Here is a 23,570-nt window from a genome sequence, read left to right as displayed (position 1 = left end):
TATGCCTCAAACTTAACATTTTCAAACAATTTTCCAGAAAATTGGTTATTTAAAAATTTCCTATCTCAATCAATGAATAGTATCATTACCTAACCAAATGATAAAGCCAAAAGCCCATGTGACATGTTCACCTTTTCCCTCTCCCTCACCTCCTGCAGTTAGTGAGTCATGGAGTCTTTAGAATTCTACTCTAACACTTTAGCCACTTACCTCTCCCATCTTAGCATCATCGCTTTAGGTTAGGATTTCACCCTGTATGCCTGAATTATTGCATGAACCACCTAATTAATATCCTTGCCTGTCTTTTAAACTATTATTCAGAATGCTGTCAGAATGATTGCTATAAAATACTTAGAAAATACTTGCCCAATCATGTCATTCACATATATAAAAATCCTTTGACACTTCTTCAGACCCAGATGAATAAAGTTCAGATTCCTTAGCCTAGGACTCATGGCTTTTGTGTGTCTTTCAGAAGCATCCCTTCCCATCCCTAGTTTCATTTGTTCCTTTTCTCCAAATTTCTCTGGTCTGGAAACAGTGAATCATCCTTTCTCTTTCCTTTAAAACTTTCTTCCTTCTCTTCTCTTTTCCCCTTTCGTGTCTAACTAACTTGTACAACATGGTTCAAAATTATGAGCACCGCTTCTTTAAAGAAGCCCTCTTTTACCTTTTAATCTAATTAAGAAATGTCTTCTTGGTGCTTCCAAATTCTACCACTTGAAGACAGCTATCCTACACTGAAATGATGATTTGCTTTGCTGCTGCTTCCACTAACATATATGCATCTTCAGAGTTGAGACAATATATTGTCTCAGAGTTGAGACAATATATTACTTGACTTTGTATTCCTAGACCTTATCTAGTGCTTGGCAAAAGATGGGCTGGCAATTTTAAAGAAATGGTTTTCCTTTTTTTTTTTTTTGAAAGATCTTATTTATATATTCACGAAAGATATAGAGAGAGGCAGAGACATAGGCAGAGGGAGAAGCAGGCTCCCTGTGGAGAGCCTGATGCGGGACTCGATCCCAGGACCCCGGGATCATGGCCTGAGCCGAAGGCAGACATTCAACCACGGAGCCACCCAGGTGTCTGTCTCCAGAACATTTTAAAAACGTGTACCCCTGGTTTCTGGATTTTCTCCCTCCTAAATTCTAATATTCTTATAAACTTGGTGTCAGGCATGAGTGTTAAATACACACACTTCCAAGTGGTCATAATACCTTCCATCCCTCTGAAGTGACTACTGTGAATTTAATGTGGCTTTTATTTTCCAAAAAACGTAGGCTCAGATGGTTCAAGTTTCAGTGCCTTTCTTGAATCACAGAGCTAGTTAATGACAAAAGCAACATGAGAACCTCTGTCTCCTGCTATTGGCAAAATGCTTCTATTACATGTGCCAGTTTCTTAATCTGTTCCCAAAATGACCTCATCAGGAGGAATCTGGTGTCCCACCTGTCAGTAGTCTGCAGTGCTTTCCAGGACGGTGGTTTTCCTGTGAGCTGTCACCTGGCCTGGGCTGGTGGCCCAAAGGTGTGGCTCCATGAAGCTGGTAGGCTTTGGGTCCTGTACAAAGACAAGTCCAAAGCAGTGCTGCTTAAGACAGTGGATGACATGTCCTCCTTCAGCTTCTTCCAGAGGTCCAGTGTTTAGGAGTCCATGACCTTCACAAGTCAACCGATTGTGGAGCACTCAGAGAAAGGCCACAGAGCTTCTGTCAAAGCACATCTGTGCCACATCTTTGTACAACATGACAGTCTTGCAGGAATGGTCATAATGGACAGTGAATATCCATTCTGGGTGGCCTTTGCCTTGCCGGAGAAGGTACTGGATGAATTCTCCAAGCAGGTTGACAAGATAGAGTGGCCAATCAGATCCCCTGTACCATCCACTGTGTCTCCCTAGATGGCCACCTCAGGAGATACCAGAACCTCAGAGAAGCTGACACCAGGCCTAAAGTGCAGACTGAGTTGGATGCGATCAAAATCATTCTGCACAACACCATGGAGCCTCTGTTGGAGTTGGGGGAGAAGCTAGATGGCCTGGTATCCAAATCCAAAGTGCTGGGAACACAGTCTAAGGCCCCAAACAGAACTGGTGCAGTGCAATCATGTGAAGGCAGGTGGCGGAGGCCCCTGAACTGAAATGTCATGATCATTCATATCAGAACTGCCTCTCCTGGGGAAGCAGAGTGACCGTGGAGAGATCCTCATGGGGTCACTCTCATTTTTCACGTTGGACCTCCTGGGAGGGACTGGAGCAGTCGTGAAAGGAACTTGGGGCTGGGGAACATACAAATGTCCAAGTTTGGTAATTTTTGAAAAGATCGTTTGGGACCCCCAAAGGTGTAATTTGGGTCAAATGAAACCATAAACTGAGCAACTCACATAAAACAAAACAAAACAATCTCTTCAGATCTGAAGAGTCTAGAGGAACCGTTACTGCAACTCTTGTGGCCAAGCAGGTCTAAGGACAATCATGACATCCTTCTACCAGGCGAACTGTCCTGCATCTCCTACCCCGTGGTGGGAGTGGTAAGTGTCATCCAGGATTGCAGGCTGTGTCACCTTTCTTTCTCCATAGGAAGCAAGCGACACATATGTGCAGAGAAAGGTGCTGGGGAGGGCATGCCCTTGTAAAAGGAGAGGGCAGAAGGGATGTAGACACTTGGAAACTAAGTGGTCAGACTACATTGGGTCTGGGATAAAAGGCATTTAGAAATAGCTTAGTCAAGTGCTGCAAATAAAGGACAACTGTAGAGTCAGTAGGAAGAGTGGAAGACAGCAGCTGCGTTTGATGCCATTACTTGGGCTCCAGAATTGAAACCTCACACTAGACGCTTCCTCCCCACCCCACCCCAGATTCACTAATCCGTATACACACACCATAGAAAATGTCTTTACTTTGGGCTAAAAAATTAATAAAGCAGTAAGTGACTGCATAGAGGGGTAAGTTCTAGAGTTGGCTCTCATAATCTTGGAAAACAACAGATGGCTGAAAGTTTGCTTATCCTGCTTACAAACCGCATGAAGTAGGGTGGCAAAGCTGTCATTTGATTTTTGGGAGTTTGTTTTGAACAACTTGGATTCAATTCAAATGGAGTTTCAAGTTGTGTGGATTTGCAAGTATATTACTGGACTTTTTCCTCATTATTTTAGCATCAGGATAGGCAGCTCCTGAATTCTTTGGAATGATCACATCTGAGATTATGCAGCAGAGCAGACTCTGAGGCGACACATGATGGCCTTTTCTGCAGTCCTCCTCCACTGCTCCGGTTTAATCAAGTCTCATTGTTTTGTTTTTTTTGTTTTTGTTTTTGTTTTTCCTGGTGACCCTGTTGATTTTCTCCTTCACTATCAATCTTCCAGAATACCATTTTCCAAACGTGCTGCCTGAGAAGAAGAAGGACTTGTGATCAACTCTTTTCCCTTCAATTGAACCATCCATTCAGATCATTCTGAGCTTTCCAGAGAGCAAATCTTGACTGTTCTCAAAACCCTTCAATGACTCCCTTCTATTTGTGTGATAAAGCTACCTCACACCGGTCAGAATGGCTAAAATCAACAGCACAAGACACAAAAAGTGTTGGTGAGGATGTGGAGAAAAAGGAACTGTAAGCTGGTGCAGCCACTCTGGAAGACAGTATGGAGATTCCTTAAGTTAAAAATAGAACTACTTTATGATCCAGTAATGGCACTACTGAGTATTTACCCAAAGAATACGAAAACTTCTGAATGAGTATTCAGAAGGATGCATGTGCTCCGATGTTTATTGCAGCATTATTTATAATAGCCAAACTATGGAAGCAGCCCAAGTGCCCATTGATTAATGAGTGGATAAAGACGATGTGGAATATATATATATATATACACATATACTATACACACACAGATTTTTACACACATATATATGTATATATACACACATATATACTTATACATATATGAATACTATACAGCCATATTTAAAAAATGAAATCTTACCATTTGCCACATGGATATTATGCTAAGGAAAATAAGTCAGTCAGAGAAAGACAAATACCATATACTTTCATATGTGGAATATAAGAAACAAAACAAATGAGCAAAGGAAAAAAAGAGAGAGAGAGAGAGAAACCAAGAAACAGACTCTTAACTATAGAGAACTAACTGATGGTAACCAGGGGGTAGATGTGGGAGGGGGTTGGGGGAAATGGGGGATAGGGATTAAAGATTCTATTTATCATGATGAAATAAAATAAAATAAAATAAAATAAATCCAAATCTGACTCAGCCTCAGCCTCTCCTCCTACATTATGAGCTTCTTGAATAGGGCAGAGAGGGAAGGATAATATGAAAGGACGACGGAGAAAAATAGGATTAAGACTAGGAGGAGACAAGATTACAATAAAGCCGGGAGATCTTCATATGTCACCGCTTTGGTATCTACTGGTGATTACAATTCATTTGATATACAAAATCCAATATTTATAAGGCTTACACATGTTTGCTAACACTAAGGTTATATCTGCAACCAAATGTTCCATAACACATATAAATATGTAAAATGCTCAGCTATAAGTAGGGTACGTCCATGAAAAATCGTCAGATATTATCTGAAACAGGGATCCAAAAAATTAAGTCTGTTAAAAATACCCAGAAAACCCTGCAAGGGATTCTAAAATCACTGACTTTTAATATTTGGAGAAAGAGTGAAGGAATAAAATCAGATCAAATTTAGTACAATGGACTTTAACTTCCAGAGATTCAGAATGTCTTGTCATCTGCTTACGTCCCTTATTTAAAAAGAAAGAGAAAATTTTACTTCCACTTCTCAATATTTATTTATGCAGATGAGACATGAGTCACAAGGATGTAGAGATGAACTCTGATTTATGACAACATCAGGAAAATGGCTAAAAATAAGTGTGTCTCAGGATGATTCAAAGTGCAATAAGGGAATTTCCAATGATTTGGTAACAAATGTAGCAGCCCAACTCCATTTATTTTTCCAGAAAATAGTCCCAAGGAGCATGAAAAATGACAGCTGCATAATCAGAGCAGCTAATTTTTTCCTGTGAGTTGATTCAACCTTTTGTGTCAAGAAAAGAAAGAGAGAAAAGGAAAAGAAAGAGAGGGTGTAAGTAATAGATTGAGTGTGTCTATTAACAACTTGGAAAATAAAATCTCCAATCATCTATCAGTAGCCAAATGTTAATATTCTAGACATTAAGCCTAATGGCATAGAAACAATATAGTAAGCAACAGGATGAGGCTGTGATTTCCGTGAGCTAGCTAGGTGAAAGTCACAAATGCAGAACCCTAGGATTGCAAACAGCATGAGATATCACTGAGTTCGGCCCCCTGCCCTGAGTGAGGATTGTCTCCAAAACACTGATCTCAGAAGTAGCATCCTGCCAGTTAAATGCTCCTAGCAATGGGAAGCTCACCACCTGTGTTCTAATTTCCTCAGGCTGCTGTAACAAATGGCCACACACTTAGTGATTTAAAAATTACTAATTTATTATCTCATAGTTTTGGAGGCCAGAGACATGAAGGTGTTCAGCAGGACTACACTCTCTACAGAAACTCTAGAGGAGAAGCCATTTCTTGCCTCTGCTAGTTTCTGGTGGTTGCTGGCATCCTTGGCTTGTGGCCATATCACCCCAATCTCTGCCTCTGCTTTCACATCATTACTTCCTCTCTGTGTCTCTTAAAAGGACACTTGTAATTATAGTCAGGAATCAACCAAATAATTCAAAATGGACTCCTTATCTCAAGATTTCTAAATTAATGACATCTTCAAAGACCCTTTTTCTAAATAAAGTAACAAATTCACATGTTCTGGTGATTAGGACGTGGCCCTGTCTCTTGGGGGATGGTCATTCAGCCTACTATACAACCTCCAAAAGCACTCTATTTTTGGACAGATCTTATTAGAGGTGACTTCTGTTGTTTTTAACAGTATCTACACATCTTTCCCATTTGGAAATGATTCCAAGGTCCATGAGAGGTACGGCTCTGTCTCCTACTATTGAGCTAAAATGGGGAAAGTTCTTTTCCTAGATGCTGGACTCTAGGGCAAGAGCCCTTGCATCAGCAGAGCCAGTCAGGTGTCTGTGTTCTGTGTCTGCCAAGATCCTTTTTCTGTCTTCATCCCTGATCCCATTCTTCACTCACACCCTACTTACTCCCACTTCTACGTCTCTACTCTTTTGAGACACTTCCTCAAGAATACTTTTCCTTCGTCTTCTCCTCCTTCTCCTTCTCCTTCTTTTAAGTAGGCTCCATGCCCCACGTGGAGCCCAACATGAGCCCAAGATCAAGACCTGAGCTGAGATCAAGAGTTGGATGCTTAACCAACTGAACCACCCACGAGCCCCTCTTTTCTCTTCTTTTTTTTTTTTTTTTTTTTTTTTAAAGATTTTATTTATTTATTCATGATAGTCACACAGAGAGAGACAGAGAGGCAGAGACACAGGTAGAGGGAGAAGCAGGCTCCATGCAGGGAGCCTGACGTGGGATTCGATCCCGGGTCTCCAGGATCACGCCCCGGGCCAAAGGCAGGCGCCAAACCGCTGCGCCACCCAGGGATCCCTCTTCTTTAGACCTATAAATCCTGTATTACTATGTCACCCACTGCTTCCCAAGGAACTATCACTTTTTGTATTGGGCCACATGCATTTGATTAGTCAACCGGGAACTTTAGAGTAGGCTGTCAGTTTTTTTTTCCTAAATAGATTTATCTGCAAGTCTTATCTCCCCAACAAAATTGTAGACTCCTAGAGGGTGGGCATAAGTTCTTAGTTCTTTGGTATGATGGTTCAGAGGTGGTTAATAGGTACAATAGACATTTAGTTTTTTCTATTTATGAGCAACCTGATAGTCCGTGACTTACAAACATTTGTAATTTCCTGAAACAGGACTTTTATAATTATAAATGTTACATAAGTTCTTGAAAAAAAAGTTCCTTGAATCATTCCATCTTTCAATCCTAGTGGATTTTAATTTTACCAAAATTAAGAGTTTCATGTATAATCTTTTCAAATGCAAGCATTGTGTCACTTTATATTTTTTTTAATTTATTATTTTTTAATTTAAATTCAATTTGCCAATATATAGTAAAACATCCAGTGCTCATCCCATCAAGTCACTTTAAATAAATACAAAAAAACTATGTGCATTCAAAATATTTTTTATGGGTATTGCCAAATTGTGTATTGAAAAGTTTGTAGGAACTAAGAATTTGAATTTTTAAAGGCTCTAAGTTTGGCGGGCAGGGATGAGTCACTTAACCAATGAGAAGACCCAGCCTAGCATTCACATTCCAGGGGGGCTTGGGACTTTCTGCACCTTTACAATTACACACCATGTAGCATACAGGTATTTAAGTTTTTCAGTAGAATTTCTCAGAAAAGAAGACAATGCTGTTGTTGATGATAGTAATGGAGGAAAAAATAAAGATGTCTTAAAAAGTACTGGTTTTGGTCAGAAAATGAAAGTTTTTTTTTTTCTTTTTCTTTTTGCTTGTGAGAAAGAAAAGCAGGATGTGATAATGTGTTTACAAATCTCAAAAGCCTCCTGATGATGATGTTAAGGGTGTTCTGTCTTCAAGTGAATGGAATTTGATTTAGTGACAAGGGAGAGACATGAACACAGTATGATGTACCATGGATCACTGATAAACAATTTACTATTAAGATTAAATGGATGTATATATACACATAAAGTGTATTCTTTCCCATAATCGGCTCTTCCAGGGAGTATAGAAATTTAAGACTAAGTTGCATAGCTTTTGATGTCCATTCTGAACCCATTTATTATTATTATTATTATTATTATTATTATTATTTTAAAAGAAGATATTCTTTTTTTTAGATTTTATTATTTATTTTTCATGAGAGACAGAGAGAGGCAGAGACACAGGCTCCCTGTAGAGAGCCTGATGTGGGACTCAATCCTGGGACCTGGGATCACAACCTGAGCCGAAGGCAGATGCCCAACCGCTGAGCCACCCAGTTGTCCCCCATTTATTATTTTTAAATGTATTATTTGCATGAAATTTGTTAAAAGTCAAACAAAACTGAAACATATAACAAATAAATGTAAAGTCCTCTGATACCTCATCCATCTGAGAAAATAAATACCACCATTCTGGTGTCTCCAGATTTTGTGACATGCTTTTAATGTTAAAGAATATTTACCTAGTTTTTAAATCCACAACTTTTATGGTTTTAATTTAAAATTCTGATGAATTGGGAAAGAAATCACTTGTTTATTTTAGAATGAGGAAAGAAGAGTTAATAAGTTAAATTTCTTTTCCAGTAGATAATCAAGTATACTATTTGCTGAATAATCCTTTTACCTTCCTATTATTTTGCCATGTCACCATTACCATATGCTAAATTCCATATATGATCAGTACAACTTTGGACTTTATTTTTCTATTGTTGAGCTAGGAACAAATTTTATAATTTAGCAGTAATTTTAATATCAAGAAATACTTGCTGATTTATGAAAAGAATGATATGAAAGTGAATAAAGCAGAAAGTGAAAGTCTTCCATATAATCCTACTTCCTAAAGATCTACACTGCTTACAGCTGCCTATTCTGGAATTTTCTTCCACATAATATGCATAATGTAAATGGAATCATATTATATCCTGATGTATAACTTTTCCCACTTAGCAATTTATTGTGGGTATTTTTCAAGTCAGTACAGACAGGTACATCATATACTTTAAACTTAATATGTCATTGTATGGCTATGGCATCATTTACCCGATTTCTTATTGAAAGCACTTACCATTTTTTTTTCCCTAATTCCTAATTTGTTTTACTATTACCAAGAATTTTCAAAGTTTTTCTTTCATATATCGTTGTGTGCTATATTTTTATAGAATACATTTCTAGAGGTAAGGGTGTGTGGTACAATTTTAAATTGTGGCAGTTTTTTCATACTGTCTTCCCAAAATTTTAGTTTGTGTTTGGTAGAGCAGTGAGCAGGAACTCACTTATCTCTCCAGTGCCCTGGGCATTTTTAGGGGACAGAGAGATACAAAGATGAAGATATAAAGACAAGGATGCCTGGGTGGCTCTGTTGGTTGAGCATCTGCCTTTGAGTGGGGTCATGATTCTGGGGTCCTGGGATCCAACCCCTATCAGTGCTCCCTGCTCAGTGGGGAGCCTGCCTCTCCCTCTCTCTCTGCTCCTCCCCATTTCACTCTCCCTCTGCCTCTTTCTCTGTCCTTCGCCCCACTTGTGCTGTATCTCTCTCAAATAAATAAATGAAATCTTAAAAAAAAAAAAAAAGAGAGAAGATTTAAAGACTAAGAACAGAGCTGAGAAGAAGGTGGGTTGAAAGTTACAGCTTTCTCTCAGGTTGTATAAGAATGATAGTGTTGGGAATAGAGGTATGTTAGGTAAGAAAAATAACCAATTTAACTCTGTCTCTCCGTAGACCTCCATTTTGGAGTCATTCAAGGGAGAAGCAGAATAGTTACAATATTTATTGAGGGAGAACTTCTCTGAAAAACATTCACATAAGAATCTTTTGATTCCCCGCCCCCCCCCCAATTGTGGAGGTTTTGGTTATCTTTAAAAAAGGATTAATAGACATTAAAATAATAATGATAAATACACCAAAGGAAGAAATGACCACTTCCCTCAATGCAAAGGTAAAATGTTTTTTCCAGTATGCCTAAGTGAAAATAGTGTTCAACATAGGGAAATGCTAGATTTAACAAGGTAAAATTTATCTTATTATATAAATAAATATATAAAAATTATCTTATTTTTTGATGAGCCAATGACCATTCAACATTGTGAAATTATTTGATAGAAATATCTGAATTAAGACCCATTCAAAATTGTATTCAGCAATGACAGATTTTCTTTCTTTCTTTCTTTCTTTCTTTCTTTCTTTCTTTCTTTCTTTCTTTCTTTCTTTCTTTTTTCTTTCTTTCTTTCTTCTTTCTTTCTTTCTTTCTTTCTCTCTCTCTCTCTTTCTTTCTTTCTTTCTTTCTTTCTTTCTTTCTTTCTTTCTTTCTTTCTTTTCTTCTTCTTTCTTTCTTTCTTTTCTTTTTTTCTTTTTCTTTTTTCTTTTCTTTTCTTTCCTTCCTTCCTTTCTTCCTTCCTCCCTTCCTTCCTTCCATTGGTTCTGGAGTGGCGGGCGCGGGGGCGGGGGCGGTGCTTGGAGTTGTTAAAATGTGTGCTATCTCCAAGGAACCTTAATCCAGATGTCCATGCTGTTAGGATGGCATTTCCTACAAACAGAAAGATTGTGAGGGACTCTGGGGCTTATTTTGTAAATTACTCCATGTAGAAATTTGCCTGTCCTGGCATCAAGCCCTGGATGGAAGCCAGAGAGAGGGTTACAGAAAGAGATTAAGGTGTCAGTGCTAGAGGCAGGAAAAGAATATTGGGCAATATATTTGCCTGGTTGTACCACACACCTCATTTCTGCCCTGATTGTGAATGTCTTAGAATGGGTGAAATGCCAATGGCTGCTCTACTATGGTGGTAGGTTTTGGAGTGGCTTAACTCCTATATTTTTCAAATGTTATGTAATGTCTCATTGTTTTTGTAACCAGTATTTTTGAATTTTTTTCTGTTAAGATGCATGCAGGTGCTAATAGCATAAGATACCTAATATACAAGATACATTAAATAAGATATAATTTCATGCATATTGAAATATATTAGTATTTTTAGAGATTAAATACTAACACCAATACCAGATAATATTGCCATTGATTGCTAGAAATTGTTTTGACAGTACAAATATTTAAAAATTAATCCAAATCCAAATGATACCTATAATACAATTAATTTTATTGGGAGGATGGATTCAGTTATCTAGATTTAGGTTATTTCTAATTCCCCATACATTATGCAATGCTAGGTAAAAAAAGGGCATAATTTTCCAACTAAGAGTATTATTTAAGTATAAAATTATTCTACCATAAGGCACACTCTTCCTTCAAGTTTATTTTGATAGCTCATTTTACAGATGTTTTAGCAAAATTATTGAAGAACTAAGATTGAAAAGCTTTCTGTATTACATATTTTAACTCTTAAAAAAACTTTGGATTTTGTTTAGGATTAAAGTTCACCTTTAGAAAGTAATAAATATAAGTAAACCTTGACCAGTTAAGGGAGACAAAATGAGTTGGTCAAAGCATTCTAGGTGTATGCTTTGCAGATAATGAGGACCTCATGGGACCGTGAGCCTGTGGTTGTAGGACAGCAACACAGGGAAAACAGACTCTCCAGTTTACTGCTTTAGAGCTAAGTGGTCCCGGAGTGGTGCTCCCCCTCCTACCTTGTTCATCCTCTTTCCTTTTCTTTCTTCCTCTCTTCTCTCTCCCTCTTTCCTTCCCTCTTCTTCTTCTGCAATGTTCTCCTCCTTCAGCCCACCCATTGGCTCCTTAGGCTAACTGCTCTTCCTCATTCAGATTACATTTAAAAGTCTGTGCCTCTGGCAAGAGTTCCCTGGTAGCTCCTGTCTGGTTTACTGGGTTCTTCCCGTCCTACATGTTCTCCTCAAAGGAGGCCTATTACATCAGGCTGAAACAATCTTTTACCTTATCTGACCCCTGACCCCCCAACCCCACTGTGATGCCTGTGTCCACCTGGTTCACCTCTTATGGTCCAGCACGAGATATTTATGACTAGTGGGAGTTGAACATTATTTTTCAAATAAACATCAAACAAATAGTAAATAAGCAACCAAACATGATTTTTTTTAAACTTAAGAATGCGAAGTAAAGCATTTGTTCATCTATTTACTCATTCAATGTTTATTAAGTGTGTGATTCCTATCTAAATATTTACATCAAGAATTGGGTAAAATTCTGTTAAAAAGAATTTTGCTTTTTTGTATAAAAAACAATGAGATTTTTGCTTTTTTCCCCCTCTTTCACTTAATCCACTTGCCCCCCAGGCCCTTACTATAAAATGCACAGGATATTTTAAATTATTCTTTTAAGCTTTTTTAAAAAAGAACTCTATTTCCTTTGTTCTATGACATAATATTTTTGTTTGACCACTGAGAACAGGTGGTGGCTGGTATTGTTAAAGAGCTTATGGCCTTATCTAAGCTGAGTATATCCTGAAGTGAGTGGTTATAAATTAAATGTCTAACAAGAAGTGACTCATATTTACATGGGTGGGAATTTGGGCTAAGAAATGTGGGAGGTAGGCAGAAAGGAAAACAATGCTGTAGGTATTTTCTTCTTAATGTGTGAGTATGGAAGCTTTTACTGCCAAGATCCCGATGATTAGTGAGTTTAAAGGGAAATGTACAAAGTTGTAAAAACACTGTGCTAAAAAAAGTCAGTGGTTTTTCTTTACTGCCTTTATTCAGCTTTGTGACTACTGAACTACTATAGCTGGTGAAGTCTAGCATTTTTTTTTTTTAAGATTTCATTTATTTATTTGTGAGACACACACAGAGAGAGAGGCAGAGACACAGGCAGAGGGAGAAGCCGGCTCCCTGTGGGGAGCCTGATGTGGGACCAGATCCCAGGACCTCAGGGTCACACCCTGAGCCAAAGGCAGATGCTCAACCATTGAGCCACCCAGGTGCCTCCAGCATTTTCATATTAGTAAGAGGTGTGTCGACAATAAATACCTTCAAAGTAAGAATGAAAATGTTAAAGACTTTCCTCTTTAGTTAGTAAATAAAACCAGAAGTGGGTCCTGGAAGCTCTATTTTACTACTCAGATTTCTCTCACAGTTGATAGCATAGTTAGCGTGACTAAATGCAATTTATAAATGGTTTTCTATAGAGTGCTCGACCCAATGAAAGGCGCATGAGACCCTCTGACATGAATTATTCAGCGCACGTACCTTAAATGGTGGATGACTTCAGGAAGAGATACCTGAGGGAGAGTTAGAAATAGCAGTGCCCTTATCTATGAGATTAAGGCAATCGAGGACAAGGTACAAATTCATCTCAAAAAATGATGTTGCGCACTAGAGTGCCTAGAGTACTATGGATCCATCAGCTAGGTGGGACCAAACAACATCTCTGAATCAAAATATCACCAAATTACTTATCTGATATTTTCTTCCAAATTCAATAGAAAATAAATGACAAAATTGTTCTTACCTGTGGAAGAAAGATGAGAAAACTAAAGTGCCTGTTGTACGTAATTCAGCCCTCAAAACCACTTTTTTTTTTCTCCAATACTACTTACCAGAAATAATCATAAGCTAAGGTGTTTTCTTTCTTTCAGAACTATCCCAGGAAACTCCATCTGCTACCCAAGTTCATGTGCTGCATGTAAGACCTTCTACAAAGAACATTGTGTGGGATGCCTGGGTGGCTCAGTGGTTGAGCATCTGCCTTTGGCTCAGGTCATAATCCCGGGGTCCTGTGATCGAGTCCCACATTGGTTTCCCTGCAGGGAGCCTGCTTCTCCCTCTGAATATGTCTCTGCCTCTCTGTGTCTCTCATGAATAAATAAAATCTTCAAACAAACAAACATATAAATCAAAGGACACCGTGTGGAAGGAGGCAGATTAGGAGCGTGATGTGAGGCAGATTAGGAGCGTGATGTGAGATGAGTTGTATGGTAGAGCAACAGGACAACCCTCACATGGCACACCGCCCACCTTTCATGGGCTTTTTCTTGTTTGTGGCCTTCTTCAAGCACTATTCTTCAAACAACACCATGGTGTCATCACAAGCGCTGCCTGAGAAGTCCATTTTCATCTTTTGTGAAAGCGTTGATGAATTATTTCCTTGAAGATTTTTGTTATCTTTTCCCTAATATATACCCTAAATATGCGTGCATGTGTTTTCATAAAGTGGAGACGCTGGATTGCTTTTCTTCTCTCCTGTGTGTGGAGGAAAACATGTCGGAACAGTAAAATAGGACAAAAGTAGCAAGTTAAAGGCAGAGGGTACTTCTTGTATTATATAGAGAATGCTGTGAAGCGGGGGTTGGGGTTGACCTAAAGGGTTTGAATTTAATGGGCACAAGCTAGAATTTATGGTTATAAATTAAGATGTCTGCTCTATGAAGGATAGTGTAGCACATACAATGTGTCATAATAGTGTAGTATCCACTAGTCGCAGTGGAAACTGAAGTGTTGACGGAATCCTTCTAAGAATCTCTCAGTTTATTCATCTACAAACTGGGAATAACAACAGTAACCTAGTAGCATCACTGTGAGAAATTAATGAGAATATCAGACGTAAACATCTGTTAAGGCAAGTAATGGTTTGTACTTCCTAAAGATTTATTTATTTGAGAGAAGAGAGAGCAAGTGCATGTGTACAAGCAGGGGGAGGAGCGGAGGGAGAGGGAGAGAGAGAATCTCAAGCAGATTCCCAGCTGAGCATGGAGCTGGACTCAGGGCTTGATCCCAAGACCCTGAGATCATGACCTGAGCTGAAATCAAGAGTCAGGCACTCAATGACTGAGCCACGCAGGCACCCCTAGTTTGTACTTGCTAAATGACAGGAATAATAAAAATAAGTATTTTTACCAAGCTCCCTAAATTAACTATGTTGGCTCTTCAGGCTTATTTCCTTGACATCAAAGGTATTTGGAAAGTTGCTCAAAAGAAGATTTAGAAGGTAATATTTTGTGGCCAATTGCAATTACACCATTTGTCTGAGGCAGATCTGAAGTCCTCTTGGTAGGTGGAACATGTTACCACTTATTTTCTTCTCCAAATGCTGGGCCTGCCTGCCCCAGATTATCCACCTGCTGCCTTCAGTTCGCTGGTTGACCACTAGAAGAGTCTTTTCTCTGGACCTTACCAGACAGGAATGACTCCGTTTGATTCTGCTTTGTGCTTATATTTGTGGTCATCATCAGGCCACTTGAACTTCACTGTTATATGACCTGTTGTTGCAGGTGACTTTGATCTGTCTTGTTCACTGCATTAACTCGGGAAAATCTGGCATTTGTATTTAGTTCATGTGCTTATGGCAATGACCCCATTGTGAACATCTGCCTATTGATTTAAAGAGTGCCTAGGAACTTAAGTAGGTGTCTAGGAACTGAAGAAAGTGTCCAATTCTCTAACTCAGTGGTTCTCAAAATGAGATTTCTGGATCTTTCTCAGACGTGTTCTTTAGGATCTGTGAGTTCTCCACAGCGTTTTTAAGCAGTGTTTGTTCATTTGTTTTGTTTTGTTTCAAATGATAGGCTAAAAAATTAATCAACTGAAGCATGTTCTGCATTATCTTGATGGCCTCTTTATAATTAAATCCATTTCTATGCCTGCTTCTGGCTTTGTTTACTAGCTTGCGAGAGCTGCTGTCATAACAAAGTACCATAGCCTGGGGACTTAAATGACAGAAATTTATCGCCTCACAGTTCTGGAGGCTAGAGGTCCAAAATCCAGGTGTTGGCAGGACTGGTTCCTTCTGTGAGGGAAGGCTGCTGTTACACAAAATGAAAGCCCAGTAAATGTTAGAGGACATGAGATTTTCCAAGTTTCAGCAATGGTAAGAAAACTTGACCCATGCTCAAGTGATCTTTGCATTGATACGAATGGGTGATACGTAGCATTTATTTATTTCCATGTATAGTTTGGTGGTAAAGTTTATGCTGAAACTAGAAGAAATTCTTTTCACCATCAGCAAGAACCGAACAAATTTCAGATATTATTTTCCTGATTGATTCCAACAATAATTGGATTGGGTTCACATTTCATGCTGATTTCAATAATCTCATCACAGTTTTCTTCTTCTTTTTTTTTATTTTCTATTTATTTATGATAGGCACACAGTGAGAGAGAGAGAGAGAGGCAGAGACACAGGCAGAGGGAGAAGCAGGCTCCATGCACCGGGAGCCCGACGTGGGATTCGATCCCGGGTCTCCAGGATCGCGCCCTCGGCCAAAGGCAGGCGCTAAACCGCTGCGCCACCCAGGGATCCCCACAGTTTTCTTCTTAAAAAAGAAAGTTTAAATTAATCCTGAGAACCTTCTTTTTTTTTCTTTATTAGTTTCTAGCACACTATTTAGGTTGTGAACCTCTGCTTGATAGGAATAAGTCAGCTCTTTGAGGGGACCCTTCTGTCCCTTACCTAATTTTGTGATCCTAAGATAGCTGGACCTTTGGAAAGCTCTCCTCTATATGTCATCTCTTTTTTTGCACTGAATCATTTCTGTGATATAAATTTGCTTTCTTAAAATAAAGACTTCCACAATGGGGAAAGAATGAGATGACGGCTCATATGCTTTGGAGGAGGGATTTAGAGGATTAAACTCAGACATTTGGGGATAAATCAGATATTAGACCTCAGACTGAGACCTATTTCCTAACAACTGTGATGAACCGGGAGGCAATTCGCCAGAGATATTCTCACCTCTTGAAATAGCCAATGATCAGAGACACCCACCTGTGGCTTTATATCATAATATAATAACCTGCTGATTGCAAAGCTTGAATTAGGCCTGTCTGCAATTTACTCATAGTTATCAGATTTTCTCCCAGTAACAATATTGTTAATTTTATTGTTATTTTGTGTTGTAAGTTACTCCAGAAGTAGTTTATGCATAGTAGCATAATTTTATTTGTCTTAATTTTAATTTTTTGGTGTAATAGCATAATTTTAATGTAATTAATTGCATTGGGATTTTTGAACTCATAGCAAAGCAATTTACAGTCATTTTAACAATCTGTAACAATGTTCAGGCCTTATATATCTATCACAATAAATCAAGTATTATACATTATCTATGAATGTATACATATGTTTATGAGAGAAGTGATCTTTTACTTTATGTCATGGTAAAAAGCTTAAAAGCTTTGTTTATATAAAAACTTGAGAACCATATCATAATAGATACCCATGATTTGGTTGGATCATAGTTCTCTAAATTATAATCTTAGAATCTTAATCTTGCTTACGATTAAGATTCTAAATGGTGGTGAAGACTTGCCTAGGAAGAAGAAAGTAACTTTATGTCATAGCAAGTTATGTTTGTTGATAAAGGATGGCAGAGCTCAAAAGAAAGGCTTTTATGGAATTCTGGCTCTAGCACTTTTTGTCAAAATAAATCAACTAACACAGAAAAGTTGAAGGGCCTCTCTGTGTAGTACATTTTCCTGAATCATTTCATTTGCTTTTCGTTTTCCCTTTTCCCTTTTCTTTTCCTTCAACCTTTCTATGGATTTTGCAGTCCCTTGGTGCTGTATTTTAGTTACATTTTAAAATAATTCAGCCTCTTTCTATAGAAGTTGGAAGACTCCTATGCATTCAAAATATGTTTATTAAGTGCCTATTGCATGACATCTGCATGTTAGAAGCTAGAGACATGAAGTAAGGCATCCATAGTTCATAGTTTCTGACTTCAGGAAACAGTGTATGGTGAGCGAAGGAACATAAACAGATCGGTACTTAGGACACTTCAAGTGGCGACTCAGAGCCCCCTGACATTATTATGGGGCAACATTTTTTATACTACTTCTCACTGTGCCTTGGGAAAACAGGCAAAGCTAGCAGTGGATACTGTCTTTGACCTAGCTTTCTGGGAGAAATAGGAATTTAGCAAACAACAACAAAAAAAGGGGAGGGAGTGAAATTCCATCCAGGTAGAGGTCAACACATAAACAACATCATGGATTTTTGAAAGCCTAGAATGCTTGAGCCCAAGGACTCAAAATGCAATAGTTATTTTGTCCTTCCTCTTCCATGTGAGAAAGACAGATGAAACCAAGAAGTAAGATAAGAATAAACATGGAAGTATAGAATATGTGTGTGGTTTCTTTATCTTTTAATAATTTAGGGCCAAAAGGAGGAGATGAAATGTTAAAAAATAAGTGAAATATCTCATTTCAGTCAACTGTAAGTTTTAGCTTGTACTGACCTACAGAAGAAGTTAAAAAAAAAATCACATTTAGGGAGATGATATAAATAGAAAGTGCCAAAGTAAAGAAAAAGGTGACTGATGTTTGGGTACAGCAGAAACAAACAAAAGACTTTTATTATTGCATGGTAGTCACTACTAATATTTATTGAACACTTACCATGTAGCAAATATTGGGTAAGCACTCTATTATCTCATTGAAACCTCCCTGTCTTTTAATAAGTGCCACTCAGTTAATAGGTATTGTTATTATATCCTCTTTTTGGAAAGACAATTGAGGATCAAGGAGATTAAGTAACTTGCCCAAGTTTATATCCTGTATGAAGAGGCAGATGTAGGCTATGAATCAGTCTGTCTCAGAGTTTTGAGGGCTTAACCGCTACATAAACTGCCTCTTGCACTCACACACTAAAGTAAGATGACCCCATAAGTGGCAGACGCAGAGTTTCTGTGACTATGTGGATGCTACAAGGAGGCAAATCGTGGTACACAGAACAAATCAAAATAAAACAGAGGAAACAATAGCAACAATAAACTGTTCATAGCAGAATTTGGACCTGTTGGTTCAAAGGAGACCTGGCTGCAATAGTCTAAAGTAAGATGATGAGGTCAAAATACAAGTTTTTTCAGAGAGGAATAAGAATATTCCAAGTTTTATAGTAACATATCTTCAATGGAATACTGTTCTAGATCGGGGGTGATGTGAATTATGACCTGTGATAAGGATTCTTGAAGGAAAAAAAAAAGAAATGTGCATACAAGTCCATGCATTGTCTCTCTTCTGGACATTGCTAGGTTTTCTCCTTCTTTTAGCAATATATCCTAAAAAATGATGAATTCTTTCAATCGTGTCCAGGTCTCCTTGTTATTCTCTCTCAAGGCTGTCTTTTCTTTTGTATATTTTTCCTGGGTAAGCAGTGTATTAATAAGAACATACTCCTTTGGCCATACATCTAAGATTTGTAGCTTTATGGAATGGTGGGGAGCCATATGCAGAACATTAAGAATGTTCCCACTCCTGGATGATGGAGTTGGACAGGAAAGGAATGAGAGGTGAGTGGCTTGTTCTTTGCTGGAGAGGAAAACAGAGAGGTGGCCAGAGAACCCAAAATTCTGGGAGGCTCCCTCTCCCTTCTGATAAGACTTATGCTATATTTCCTTAGTTCAAAATGTATTTCCTATAAATTTATTTTTTAAAGGGTCTTATTTACTTATTCATGAGAGACACAGAGAGAGGCAGAGACACAGGCAGAGGGAGAAGCAGGCTCCCTGTGGGGAGCCCGATGGGGCACTCGATCCTGGATCCTGGGATCAAGCCCTGAGCTGAAGGCAGACGCTCAACCACTGAGTCACTCAGGTATCCCTTTCCTGTAAATTTAGATAGAAAGTTTATTGCCTCTCATGTTGGTCAGAAAAAAAAAAAAAGCCAAATTATCATTTAATGTATAGGTTTTAGGATATGGCTCAACACCCCAAAACCAAATAATCCAATTAAAGTGGGCAGATGACATGGACAGATACTTTCCCAAAGATGACATCCAGATGGCCAACAGACATGAAAAGATGCTCATCATCCCTTACCATTGAGGACATGAAAATCAAAACCCTAATGAGATGCCACCTCATACCAGTCAGAATGACTAAGATAAAAAAACACAAGAAACAACAAATGTTGGTGAGGATGTGAAGAAACAGGAAGCCTGGTGCACTGGTGATGGGCATGGAAACTGGAGCAGCCACTACAGAAATTCTGGAAGCCAAATTAGAGAAACAGCCCAAGTGTCCAAATAATGAATGGATAAAGGAGATGTGGTATATACATGCAATGGAATATTATTCAGCCATAAAAAGAATGAAATCTTGCCATTTGCAATGATGTGGATGGAATTAGAGAGTATGATGCGAAGCAGAGTAAGTCAGAGAAAGACAAATACCATACGATTTCATTCATATATAGAATTTAAGAAACAAAACAAATGAGCAGAGGAGAAAAAAAGAGGAAGAGACAAACCAAGAAACAGATTCTTACGTATAGAGAACAAACTGGTGGTGATCAGAGGGGAGGGAGGTGGGGGGATGGATGAAATAGGTTAAGGGGATTAGGAGTACACTTATCATGATGAGCACTTGTGAAATGCATAGAATTGTTGAATCACTATATCGTACACCTGAAACCAACATAACACTGTAGGCGAACAACCCTGGAATTAAAATTGAAAACTTAATAGAATTAAAAGAAAAAAAGGATACAGGTTTGAGGGTGTCACATATACCCAGAGGGTCAGAGTGTGGACGAGGCCTTCGTGGGCACATAGTGTGTGCCTTTCAAGACTCAGTCCCTGAGAGGCTATACCAGTGAGAAATGCTCTGCCTGGCTCCATCCCATTATTACTGCATCTGAGTTAGAGAGGATTGGGGTGACATGGGGGGAGAAGCAACACAGAAGTTGGCCTTAATGACATACAAACACTCTCTCCCCCCCAAAAAAATACCATATATAGAAATCAGAATGGTGCTTTGGCTAGGCGGCAGGGGATCATGGGGATGGTGGGGAGTTAGGAAGAGAGGGGTTAGCACATACAAAAAAGAAAGTTCGGATCCCATGAAGAGTACAGCAAGGGTGTAGCCGTGCACACCACACCAAGGGTGTTATGGATCTGTGTGCTGTGGTGGTCTTAGACATTAAAAAGGCGAACTGCAACTTCTTCTGGGATTCCGGGTGATCCAAACAAAAAGGTTAAACAGACTATTTAGATGATTCTTACTAATTATAAGGTGGAAACACACGAAGATGTCAAGTGTTAAAACCACTTCTCATCACAGTTCAAAGGAAACAAAGCAGGGAAGACAGGCACGGCTCAGAGGAAAATTAATTAGCATAGGACCTTACTGATACCCTTCATTTACTGGTGTTTTAGAAAGAAATCCTGCCAAGTTATTTTTCTCAGAGTTTAAAAACAATTGTATACTCCCAAGAGTTCTAATAAATCAACTTGAAAAATATTCAGAAATGTTTAAAAGTGTCCTGACAACTGTCTTCTGTATATGTAGTCGAGTCTGATTTTACTAGACTTTGACATTTTGGTTACATAAAGGATTCATCCACAATAAAAATATACTGTGGATAATAGATTTATAACCACGTGGTTTTTCTTTGTTAGTATTAGTGGATTGAACAAGTGCAGAACAGAAAGAAAATATACATTTGTCAGGGGAGAATTCTTTTCACATGGCCTGTCACATTCTGACACGGAATGTACTTAATTTCTCTCCTTTCTCAGTTCAGCGAGTTTGTTTTCTTAGAATCTATTCTTTGAATTAGTTTAAGGAACTAAGTTCAATTAAGTGCCACAGTGGAAGTAGCTCAATATATAGCCATGGCTAAACTGAAGAAAATTATACCCATAGAAGAAATTCAAGTCAGAGAATTAGGGAAAAAAGAAAAAAAAAAAAAGAACAACAATAAAGTGCTGTGTATCACTGAGAAAGTGTGGATTCATTATTGTTTAATAATTAAATGAGCTAGTGGAGGAAGAGTGCTCAGAGGGCATGCCCGGGCAAAGGGCTTTTCCTTTTATAATTTACACAGAAAGAGCTATCATGAGATCCTTAAAGGCAGCTCTGGTTTGTGGCCCAAAATGTAATGAATGCTATTATAATATTGCTCTTTGTAGTGAAATGCAAAATAAAAGGAATATTTTATTGATCTTTGAAAACGGTTTTCATATGGATGTTCACTGGAAGGTTTCAAAACCTAAAAGATTCAAATGCTTTTCTTTTGAGATGTAATAGAAATCTGATAGTAAAATTAATTCAGATTTGTGTCGATGTACTTCAAGTAGTCATAGGGATTATTTACATTTTGAAATAGAAAATAATAGAAACAGACAAAATAATATATCTATTTTTATGGTTAAGTATGACTTGCCTACATACAAGTCAGTGCACTGAAATATCAATCAATCTAGAATTTTTTTTTTTTTTTTTTTTTTTTTTTTTTTACACACTGCTATATGGGTCGTCAGGGACTGCAGATTTTCAGAGCAACAACAGGAAACAAGATCAGGTGTGTTATATAAGCCATTGATTTGTCCCTGATGAATTCAGGTGAAATTGCATAATTTAAATCACACAAACTCCTTCTAAGCCATTTTTAAAAAGCTAATCTGCTCGGGTTTAGTGTTTCAAAGTATCCGCTTATGTGCACATGTACACAGATAAAGCAGGTTAAATGTCTTACTGCTGTTAGGAACTTGATAAGAACGCCATCGAGCTTTCTGAGCCATGGTTTCCCTACCCAGAAGAAATCATAAACTGTCAAGTCAATGTAAATATAAGGATTGATCTATTAAGAAAGATTCATGCTTAGTTTATTTTCTTTTGTTAGCAAATCAAGGAAAAATGGCATGTATCACAAATGTTGCCAGCAAGAAGCACATTTTGGGGTTACATGGAATAAATAACTGTACTTGCAAAAGAAATAGCACTTGCTTTGTGGATTTTGAATCTCGGAAGGATTTTTTCTTTAATTGGTAAAAACCATATGTATAATTTGATTTCCAGGTACGTTTACAGGCTAACAAGACCATTAATATGGAAAGTTTCTCTTGCCAGATTTTTGTACACTTGCAAAGAAATTTGTTACTTTTCTGTTAGTACTTCTAAGAACAGAAAGTAGTAGAACATCCGAGGAGTTTCTGATCCATATGAACTTTTCTTGACTATTTGATCATGCTTTGGCATCACCATGATTTCAGGTCACATAGTTAGTTTTTCTTTATTTTTACAAAATGACTTTGGGACAATCCTTTAATTTGAAGACAATCCTAAATTTATTCTTACCAAGTCAGTTCCCCACCCGCCCCCCCAAGAAATGTAGTTTTCATATATATTTCCCAGTTCCGTCTGGACAAGGAGAGGTGGCAAGCTATAATGAAATTTCCAGTTCCATTTCCTCTCTTTCCCCTGGTCACATTTTATATTCTGCACGCAGCCTCAGCAGGCATTACACGTCCTGGCGGCCCAATTGCTAAGTTTCTACAGAGCGCGGGACAATCAACTTTGCTTTACTGAGCAGGATGGAACTCAGCCAGACATCATTCTACCCCCAGAGGGCTGCAAGATCAAAAGATATTATGTCCACCAGGTCTTAGGGTGAAGTACAAAGCTGCAGATCGAAGGACAAATCAAGACGCCCATCCTTTCACATTTAAGTCCTCACTAGTATTAGTCCTCATCTACTGATCCCAAGAAGAAAGGAAAAAAAAAAAAAAATCAAACTACTCCATGTCTGTTCTAAAGTGTTCCTTCTGATTTCAAATTTTGGCAGACAGTTAAATGTAGGAACATGATTCACCAGAATCAAGCATATAATTCCATTTATAGTCTGAAATCTCAAGTGGGTAATAAAGGAAGTCACATATTTGAAAATTACGTCCTTTAATTCCTGCTAGTGAGGTGATAGGCTTCAGAATGAAAAATCAGTTTTAAAAATCAATTACTTAATATTTTACCCAATATTGTGCTCGTGGATGCACAATAGATATTATGTGATGGTACCACATAATAAACTCCAGCAATTCTTTATTTTACTTTGCTTTTCAAGCACGATCTAAGAAGTAATTTCTTTGCAGACAAGATGTTGGTTTTATGAACATAGATTTTTTTTAAAAAGATATTATTTATTTTTTCATGAGAGAGGCAGAGACACAGGCAGAGGGAGAAGCCAGCTCCCTGCAAGGAGCCCGATATGGG

General features: G+C 38.2%; 1 pseudogene; it reads left to right on the top strand.

Annotated features, from left to right (window-relative positions):
* Positions 1 to 1,350: 1,350 nt before the first annotated feature.
* LOC112675166 (synaptobrevin homolog YKT6-like) lies at positions 1,351 to 2,144 on the top strand (annotated as a pseudogene).
* Positions 2,145 to 23,570: the final 21,426 nt, after the last annotated feature.

Source organism: Canis lupus, chromosome 16, assembly GCF_003254725.2.
Source record: "Canis lupus dingo isolate Sandy chromosome 16, ASM325472v2, whole genome shotgun sequence".
Taxonomy (NCBI): Eukaryota; Metazoa; Chordata; class Mammalia; order Carnivora; family Canidae; genus Canis; species Canis lupus.
The sequence above is the reverse complement of the archived record's forward strand: the minus strand, read 5'-3'. Positions and strand labels throughout refer to the sequence as shown.